This window comes from Nerophis ophidion, linkage group LG12, assembly GCF_033978795.1.
Source record: "Nerophis ophidion isolate RoL-2023_Sa linkage group LG12, RoL_Noph_v1.0, whole genome shotgun sequence".
Classification (NCBI taxonomy): domain Eukaryota; kingdom Metazoa; phylum Chordata; class Actinopteri; order Syngnathiformes; family Syngnathidae; genus Nerophis; species Nerophis ophidion.
The window spans coordinates 23786761-23796713 of NC_084622.1; the positions used below are offsets into that span (position 1 = coordinate 23786761).

General features: G+C 45.1%; 1 protein-coding gene across 3 annotated transcripts in view; it reads right to left on the minus strand.

Annotated features, from left to right (window-relative positions):
- lg12h15orf39 (linkage group 12 C15orf39 homolog) overlaps positions 1-747 on the minus strand; it is a 44396-nt gene extending 43649 nt beyond the window's left edge. The window contains exon 1 of one of the 3 annotated variants that reach the window (XM_061917114.1): positions 442-743. The gene's annotated coding sequence lies outside the window, so the exon portion shown is untranslated. Of the gene's footprint in view, positions 1-436 lie in introns of all 3 variants that reach the window. The other 2 variants (XM_061917113.1, XM_061917115.1) reach the window with 2 other exon arrangements.
- Between the last annotated feature and the right edge of the window lie 9206 nt (positions 748-9953).

The following is a 9953-nucleotide window of genomic DNA, read 5'->3' on the forward strand; positions in this document are numbered from 1 at the left end:
CTATTTGAGCTATTTTTAGAACAGGCCAGCGGGCTACTCATCTGGTCCTTACGGGCTACCTGGTGCCCGCGGGCACCGCGTTGGTGACCCCTGCACTAAAACAATGGAACAATGCTTAAGATAGAGGAAGACATTAAAGGCACATCTTTGATGTCAAAGCTTTTGAGAGGAAAGTTTTATCTCCGGATTAGAGTAGATAAACAAACAGACCAAACATTTGCAATGAATGGCAGTCTGTGTCAAAGTTATTTAAACATTTGATACGCAGATCCTGCCATGAATTCTACGCAACATTGTTTGCTGCAGTTAGTCAACAGGAACCCACTTAACCTTCGCTGGAATATCATATTTATACAAAAAAATAATAGCTGGTTGTTTGTGGCTTCCATAAAACACGCAATATTTGAACAGAAGAACATAAAAGTAGTCAAATAACCTCACGTTGATGACTTGTATCCTCGCCGCATGTCTTCCTCTTCTCTCCTCCTTCAGTCATAAGCTCAATTAGCCTTTAGGAAGTTTACCTCGCACTGTGTTAGCACGCGGCACTTTCCACACTCCGTGTAACAAGTCCAAAATAGGAAAAGTCCTCCAAACGGATGTCCCCCAAATCTTGCGGAAGAAGAGAAAAAAAATGTACAAAAGGGGGCGGGAAGATGGTTTCGGGTGGGGGGTCTGTCTTTAAACACACGCTCCCGCGCTCTGCAGCTATCCACGCGGTGTGTGAAGAAAGTGCCGAGAAGACAACAAGGGGGAGGAATGGGGGATGGCCTGTGATCAATAGGCGGAGTTACACCCTGCTAGTGTTGTCCGCGTAACTAAATGTATTTCGATACTTTTCGTTACTTTTCTAGATATAGGGGACCACAAAAATTTACATTATTGGCTATATTTTGAAGTGTATTAACTAACTCATATTATGTTCTACCAGTGGCGGGCCGGGCCATGCGTTTCCCACCTAGGCCTTCAGTGATGTTCGTACTTGCCAACCTTGAGAATTCGAGAGATGTGGGCGGGGCTGGGGAGAGACGGGGTTTCATATATCCATCCATCCATTTCCTACCGCTTATACCCTTCTGGGGTTGCGGGGGGCGCTGGCGCCTATCTCAGCTACAATTGGGCGGAAGGCGGGTGCACCCTGGACAAGTCGCCACCTCATCGCAGGGCCGACACAGACAGACAACATTCACACTCACATTCACACACTAGGGCCAATTTAGTGTTGCCAATCAACCTATCCCCAGGTGCATGTTTTTGAAAGTGGGAGGAAGCCGGAGTACCTGAAGGGAACCCACGCATTTACGGGGAGGAGATGCAAACTCCACACAGAAAATTCCCGAGCCTGGGATTGAATCCAAGACTGTAGGACCTTAGCTCAGTTGGTAGAGTGGCCGTGCCAGCAACTTGAGAGTTGCAGGTTCGATTCCCGCTTCCGCCATCCTAGTCACTGCCGTTGTGTCCTTGGGCAAGACACTTTACCCACCTGCTCCCAGTGCCACCCACACTGGTTTGAATGTAACTTAGATATTGGGTTTCACTATGTAAAGCGCTTTGAGTCACTAGAGAAAAAAAGCGCTATATAAATATAATTCACTTCACAATTCACTTCGTATTGAGAGGCAGACGCACTAACCCCTCTTCCACCGTGAAGCCCTGGTTTCATATATATAAAACCGCGAAGCCCTGGTTTCATATATATATATATATATATATATATATATATATATATATATATATATATATATATATATATACCGTATTTCCTTGAATTGCCGCCGGGGCGCTAATTAATTTAAAACCTCTTCTCACTCCTGCGCTTACCAAAGGCATGCGGTAAAAGTGAGCATGCGCTAAATATTTTAAAACCTCTTCTCACTCCGGCACTTACCAAACGAATGCAGTAAAAATTTGAGTGTGATGTAAGCTTGGACCTTAAATCCTACTGAATAGCTCTTAATCTTCTTCCCTTTATGCTATTTCAAATTACCGGTATTGAAATCAGCCTCCTCCTTTTTGAAAATGATGACAGGGGAAGTGTCACTCGTGACGTCACGAGTTTGACCAGGTGGTAATACTAAGCATGCGCTAATTATTTTGCGAAGCGAGTTTGACCTGGCAGTAATTCAAGGCAGGCACATACTATAGGCCCTGCAGCAATTCATGAAATACGGTGTGTATATATATATATGTGTGTACAAATATATATATATATATATATATATATATATATATATATATATATATATGTGTGTGTGTACAAATATATATATATATATATAAATACAAATATATATATATCACTTATTCCCTTTGGGGTCGCGGGGGGCGCTGCTACAATGCACCAGGGGGAAGGTTGATTGGCAGCTAGTGTGTGAATGTGAGTGTGAATGTTGTCTGTCTATCTGTGTTGGTCCTGTGATGAGGTGGCGACTTGTCCAGTAGAGATGCGCGGATAGACAATTATATCATTCACATCCGTAAAATAGTCATCCACCCGCCATCCACCCAAACCAACTTTTTATCGGGACCGTACCCGCCCTGGCAAAGGATACTGATCACAGAACCATGTATATCAAATGTCTTCGGATGGTTCAACCGCCACCCGCCCGAATCTAATTAAAATCTATTTTTTCGTCTTGTCAACCGCCCGACCCGTGGTTTACCCACGGACTCTGCGGATGAGGCCGCAAACCGCGCATCTCTATTGTCCAGGCTGTACACCGCCTTCTGCCCGAATGCAGCTGAGATAGGCTCAAGCACCCCCCGCGACCCCGAAGGGGACAAGTGGTAGAAAGTGGATTGATGGAAAAAATAAAGAAAAAAAATATCTGAACTCACATTTCATCGACAACTGAGCTAGCTTCCGGGGTTGGCCGACATCGTCTCAAAAGATCGAGTTTCTCTTTAAATATCCATCCTGAAAATGGCCTTGCAAATATATGTGTTAGCCTTGTGTAATCATAAAAGATTCAGACGAGGCGTGTTGGCTGAGTTCTTAAAGATTACCCCACAGCGCGCTCATCAATAACATCCCGCTGCTGGTATGGCTACATTCAACAACCTGAACGGGGCTACTGCGCATGCGCTTCACTACTGTGGCATGCTGGGTAATGAAGTTCTTATTTTACCTAGCTCATAACATCACAATATATATCTGCCTTAGAATCAGAATCAGAAAAGTTTTTATTGCCATTGTTTGAGAACGAGTTCACAAACTAGGAATTTTACCTGGCGCAATCGTGCAACATAAAATACATATAAGACAGAATAGAATACCATGAGCTGTAACTGAGCTATCAGATCTTGTTATTGTTCATGTGTCTGATGGCCGAGGGGAAAAAACTGTTCAGGTGGCGGTAGGTGTGGGTCTGGATGGACCGTAGTCTCCTGCCTGAGGGGAGAGGGGAGAATATTTTGTGTCCAGGTTGAGAAGAGTCAGCTGTGATCCGACCCACACGCCTCCTGGTCCTGGAGGAGAACAGGTCATGGAGGGGTGGAAGTTTGCAGCCACTCACCTTCTCAGCAGCACGTACGATGCGCCGCAGTCGACTGTGGCGCCGGGGTACCACACGGTGATGGAGGAGGTGAGGATGGACTCGATGATTGCTGAGTAGAACTGCACCAGGATCTCATTCGGCACTTTCAGTTTTTTCAGCTGCCGCAGGAAGTACATCCTCTACTGGACTTTGTTTATGAGGGAGCTGATGGTCGGCTCTCACTTGAGGTCCTGGGTGATGGTGTTGCCCAGGAAACGGATGGAGTCCACAATGGAGACGGGGGTGGGAGAGTCAATCAGGGTGAGGGGAGACGGTGGGGCTGTGACTTTCCTGAAGTCCATGATCATCTCCACTGTTTTCTGGGCATTCAGCTCCAGGTTGTTTAGGCTGCACCAGGACGCCAGCCGGTCCACCTCTGTACTGTAGGCAGACTCGCCGTCCTCCAAGATGAGCCCGATGAGAGTAGTGTCGTCCGCAAACTTGAGTAGCTTTACCGATTGGTGAGTGGAGTTGCAGCAGATTTTGTACAGGGAGAATCAAATCAAATCAAATCAACTTTATTTATAAGAGCCAGGGGGAAAGTGCACAGCCATGAGGAGTACCAGTGCTCGTGGTAAGACTGTCCGAGACAATCTTCCCCAGCCGCAGATGTTGTCTTCTGTCCGTCAGGAAGTCATTAATCCAACTGCAGAGGGAGTCGGGCACGCTGAGCTGGTAGAGCTTGTCTCGTAGCAGTCCAGGGAGAATGGTGTGGAAGGCAGAGCTGAAGTCCACAAATAGGATCCTGGCATAGGTTCCTGGGGAGGCCAGATGCTCCAGGATGAAGTGGAGGGCCAGGTTCACTGCATCGTCCACAGACATGTTCGCTCTGCAGGCGAACTGCAGTGGGTCCAGGAGGGGGTGGTGATGTCCTTGAAGTGAGGCAGGACTTTTATGACCACAGACGTCAGCGCCACAGGCCTGTAGTCATTAAGTCCTGTGATCCGAGCTTTCTAGGGGACAGGGATGATGGTGGAGGTCTTGAAACAGGACGGCACGCGGCATAGCTCCAGAGAGGTGTTAAAAATGTCAGTGAAGACAGGAGCCAGCTGATCCGCCCAGTGTCTCAAGGTGGAGGGGGAGACACCATCAGGCCCGTGGACCTTCCGCGTATTCAGCTTCAAGAACTGCCAGCGTACAGCCTCCTCTCGGATGGAGAGGGCCTTTGGTGAAGTCCTGTGATGTTCTTGGACTCCTTTAATGTCCTTGGAGTCCTTTAAGTCCTTTAATGTAGTGCTGGAGTTGGTTGGGGTAGCAGAGCTTTGATGAGCTGAAGGCCGTTCGTGACGACAGTAATGTGTGTTGAGGTCCTGAGCGAGAGTCCAGTCATTCAGGGCCTGGGGGGCTTTGGGTTTATAGTTCGTAAGGGCCCTTAATCCTCTCCACACTGCTGCAGAGTCATTGGAGCTGAACTGTTCCTGTAGGCGGTTAGAGTACACGGATTTAGCTTTCTCCACTTCCCTGACGAAGTGGTACTTCGTTTCTCTGTAGGTACTCCGGTCCCCGCTCCTCCACGCAGTGTCCATTTTCTTGCGCAGCTGTCGGAGCTTGGGTGTGAACCAGGGCTTATCATTGTTATAACAAGTTCTGGTGCACTTTGGAATGATACACGCCTCATTGAACTGTATGTATGAGGTCACAGTGTCCGTATACTCGTCCTGATTGTCTGTGGCTGCACCAATTGCCTCCTAGTCTGTCGTCTCCAAATATGCGCGCAGCTCCTCCACAGCTTCGTCGGTGAAACACTTAATGGTCTTCATAACAGGTTTAGTCAGTTTCAGTCTCTGTCTGTATGAAGGGATTAAGTGCACCATCACGTGATCTGATAGTCCTAGCGCAGCACGCGGGACTGCATGATATGTCTTGCTTACTGTGGTGTAACAGTGATCCAAAGTGTTCTCCTCTCTGGTCGGGCATTTAATAAACTGCCTATACTTGGTTAATTCCTGACTCAGATTTCCCTTGGTAAAGTCACCAAGCACGAAAGCAAGAGAGTCCAGAAAAGAACGTTCCACATGTAAGATCTGGTCTGCAAGCGTGCGCTGAGCGTCACGCACGTCCGCGCTGGGCGGTATGTAGGCAGCCACCAGTATGAATGAAACAATCTCACGCGGTGAGTAAAAGGGCTTACAGTGAATGAAAATATATTTCAGTGCAGGAGAACAGTGTTGGGATATCACCGTCACGTCTGTACACCAGTTGTTGTTGATAAAGAAGCAGACTCCACCGCCTCTTGTTTTGCCGGGGAGCTCCGCGTCGCGGTGCGCGCGGAGAAGATGAAAGCCCTTCAGTTGAACCGGGACACTCGCGCTCAGCCATGTTTCCGTGAAGCACAAAACACAAGATGAAGAAAAGTCCTTGTTTCTTCTCATCAGCAACGCTAGCTCGTCCATCTTGTTGGCAAGTAAGCGGACGTTGGAGAGAAAGATGCCGGGTAAGGGCGTGCGTAATCCTCGTCTGCGTAGACGGACAAGGGCGCCCGCTCTCTTTCCTCTTTGGTGTGGTTTCCCTCTTTTGATCAAATAATGGAGTAAATCCGCAGCTGACGCTAAAATGACCGCTAATAAGTCCGTAGGGGTAATAGATCTGATGTTCAGTAGCTCTTCGCATGTGTAAGAGCACGCGGACACACAATTTACGCACAAAAACAAACAAAACAGCGCGCACGAGAGCACCGAGGTCTTAGGTCAGCTAGAAGACCTTACTGACAACAACTCATGAACTGAGTTTTGTTCCACCTGTCTATTAACTGTATGTGTCCGTTCACTTACAGTGTATGGACCCCTGCATTTTTGATGGCAACATAAGCTAGCTGAATTGTGATTGGATAAAAACTCTATAATTAAAAAACAACTGCACTGGAAGGAGCATAATATGATGTTCTCTTCATATATACATGAAGAGAACACAGTGGTATTTCAGTTTGAGCACATGATAAGATAGGGCCCATTCGTTTGATATTCGCAGGGGCATTGGATCACTTCTCGTAGGATGGAGGCCCTAATTGGGACTATGGAATGCAAAAGTGATAGCCATATCCTTGAGAGGAGACTACCTGTCTGGTTCAAACACCAACCTTTAAAGGCCTACTGAAATGAGATTTTCTTATTTAAACGGGGATAGCAGGTCCATTCTATGTGTCATACTTGATCATTTCGCAATATTGCCATATTTTTGCTGAAAGGATTTAGTACAGAACATCTACGATAAAGTTCGCAACTTTCGGTGCTAAGAGAAATGCCCTGCCTCTACCGGAAGTCACAGACGATGACTTCACCTGTGTGATGGCTCCTCACATATTCACATTGTTTTTAATGGGAGCCTCCAACAAAAAGGGCTATTCGGACCGAGAAAACGACAATTTCCCCATTAATTTGAGCGAGGATGAAAGATTCGTGTTTGAGGATATTGATAGCGACGGACTAGAGAGAGAGAAAAAAAAAACGCGATTGCATTGGGACAGATTCCGATGTTTTTAGACACATTTACTAGGTTAATTCTGGGAAATCCCTTATCTTTCTATTGTGTTGCTAGTGTTTTAGTGTGTTAAATAGTACCTGATAGTCGGAAGTGTGTCTCCACGGGTGTCTTGACGCGCAGTGTCTCAGGGGAGTCGACGGCAGCTATGGACGACACAAGCTCAGCTTTTCTCCGGTAAGGACTGACTTTTTAACCACAATTTTCTCACCGAAACCTGCTGGTTGACATTCCGTCTTGATTCATGTTCGCTTGACCGCGCTCTGATCCATAGGAAAGTTTCACCTCCAGGAATCACCGTGTGTTTGTGTGGCTAAAGGCTAAAGATTCCCAACTCCATCTTTCTACTGTGACTTCTCCAATATTAATTGAACAAATTGCAAAAGATTCAGCAACACAGATCTCCAAAATACTGTACAATTATGCCGTTAAAGCAGAGGACTTTTAGCTGTCTTTGTGTGCAGAGCTCATACCTCCTAAAGACCCGTGACGTCTTGCGTACGCATCGTCATTACACGACGTTTCGAAGACGAAACTCCTGGGAAATTAAAAATTGTAATTTAGTAAAGTAAAAAGGCCGTATTGGCATGTGTTGCAATGTTAATATTTCATCATTGATATATAAACTATCAGACTGCGTGGTGGGTAGTAGTGGGTTTCAGTAGGCCTTTTAAGTTATGACTTAAAGCAGTTGTTTTCCAGACACTTACACACAAACATCTCCTCATATGGTCAGGTGGTGCTGTTTAGACTTAGCGCTCACCCAGTCAGACAAAGAAGAAATATATATATATATATAAATTTATGGTTTGGCTTCTCCAATTAGGAATCCTTCATTTTGGAAAAAGATTCCTCCAGGTACTGCAGACCTTTTTAAATGACGCTCGTTTGTAATAAAGCAACTTTTGGTTTAGCAAAGCGTCTCTGACGTCTCTTTTGATCCAACTACACAGCTGCCTTTTCCCTCCACTTGGGAGGGGACAACAAGACCAGAAATAAACTTAAATTTTAACAAAAAAATCTTAGAGTATATTGAACATGTGTTTCTTATTGCAAGTTTGTCGTTTAATAAAATAGTGAACATACTTGACAACTTGTCTTTTAGTAGTGTGTAAGCAAACAAAGGCTCCTAATTTAGCTACTGATATATGCAGTAACATATTGTGTCATTTCTCATTCTATTATTTTGTCAAAATTATTAAATGTTAGAAAATGAATTTATATTCTACTTGTTCATTTACTGTTTGATTGATTGATTTATTGAAACTTTTATTAGTAGATTGCACAGTTCAGTACATATTCTGTACAATTGACCACTAAATGGTAACACCTGAATAAGTTTTTCAACTTGTTTAAGTCGGGGTCCACGTTAATTAATGGTACAAATATATACTATCAGCATAATACAGTCATCACACAAGTTAATCATCATAGTATATACATTGAATTATTTACATTATTTACAATCCGGGGGGTGGGATGAGGAGCTTTGGTTGATATCAGTACTTCAGTCATCAACAATTGCTTTAACAGAGAAATGGACATTGAAACAGTGTAGGTCTTACTTAGTAGGATATGTACAGCCAGCAGAGAACATAGTGAGTTCAGATAGCATAAGAACAAGTATATACATTAGAAATACATTTGATTATTAGGGGACTTGTCCAGGGTGTACCCCGCCTTCCGCCCGATTGTAGCTTAGATAGGCGCAGGCGCCCCCCGTGACCCCAAAAGGGAATAAGCGGTAGAAAATGGATGGATGGCATTAGGTTATTTACAATCCGGGGAGATGGGATGTGAATGGAGGGTATTAGTAAAGGGTTGAAGTTGCCAGGAGGTGTTGTTTTAGATCGGTTTTGAAGGAGGATAGAGATGCACTTACTTTTATACCTGTTGGGAGTGCATTCCACATTGATGTGGCATAGAAAGAGAATGAGTTAAGACCTTTGTTAGATCGGAATCTGGGTTTAACATGGTTTGTGGAGCTCCCCCTGGTGTTGTGGTTATGGCGGTTATTTACGTTAAGGCAGTAGTTTGACATTTACTTCGGTAACAGGAGGTATAGCGGATTTTATAGACTAGGCTCAGTGCAAGTTGTTTGACTCTGTCCTCCATCCTGCGCCAGCCCACTTTGGAGACGTGGGTTGGAGTGAGGTGTGATCTGGGGTGGAGGTATAAAAGTAACCGGACTAGCTTGTTCTGGGATGTTTGTAGTCTAGATTTGAGGGTTTTGGAGGTGCTGGGGTACCAGGAGGTGCAAGCGTAATCGAAAAAGGGTTGAATGAGAGTTCCCGCTAGAATCTTCAAGGTGCTTTAGTTGACCAGAGAGGAGATTCTGTAGAGGAATCTCGTTCTTTGGTTGACCTCTTTGATTACCTTGGTTGCCATTTTATCACAGGAAAGATTGGCCTCTAGAATGGAACCTACAGTAGGTAGGTGATCTCATCCTTCCTGGTGATAACAATGTCACCCACTTTTATAGTGAAGTCACTAACTTTCTTAAAGTTGATATGGGACCCAAATAGGATGGATTCCGTTTTACCTAATTGTATTGTGGAGCATCACATTACCCCCGAACAGGTGAGACCAGGCAGTGGGCTAGCCATCACAGTAATAGCATGCACCAGGAGGTCAAACTACGCCAACCTTTGGGTGTGGTCATTGAAGACAAGTACATCCCTAACTCCATTCTTAATCAGGTTGACGTGTGGCCACATGCCCCAAGACAGCTGTGTCAGGTTGGCAATCATTTTATGCTAAAATAGCACCTCAGTGTATGATTCATTGTGCGGCTGACTCCCTGCTGGGAAAGGTCTGCTCCCATCCGGCGGTAAGTGTATTGCTCCACTGAATGGTAGTTTATAGATTTGCCTGCTAAAGATGTATGTAATATGTTTTAATTCATTGAATGCTGTGATTTATTTAAACTTTGTGCTGAAA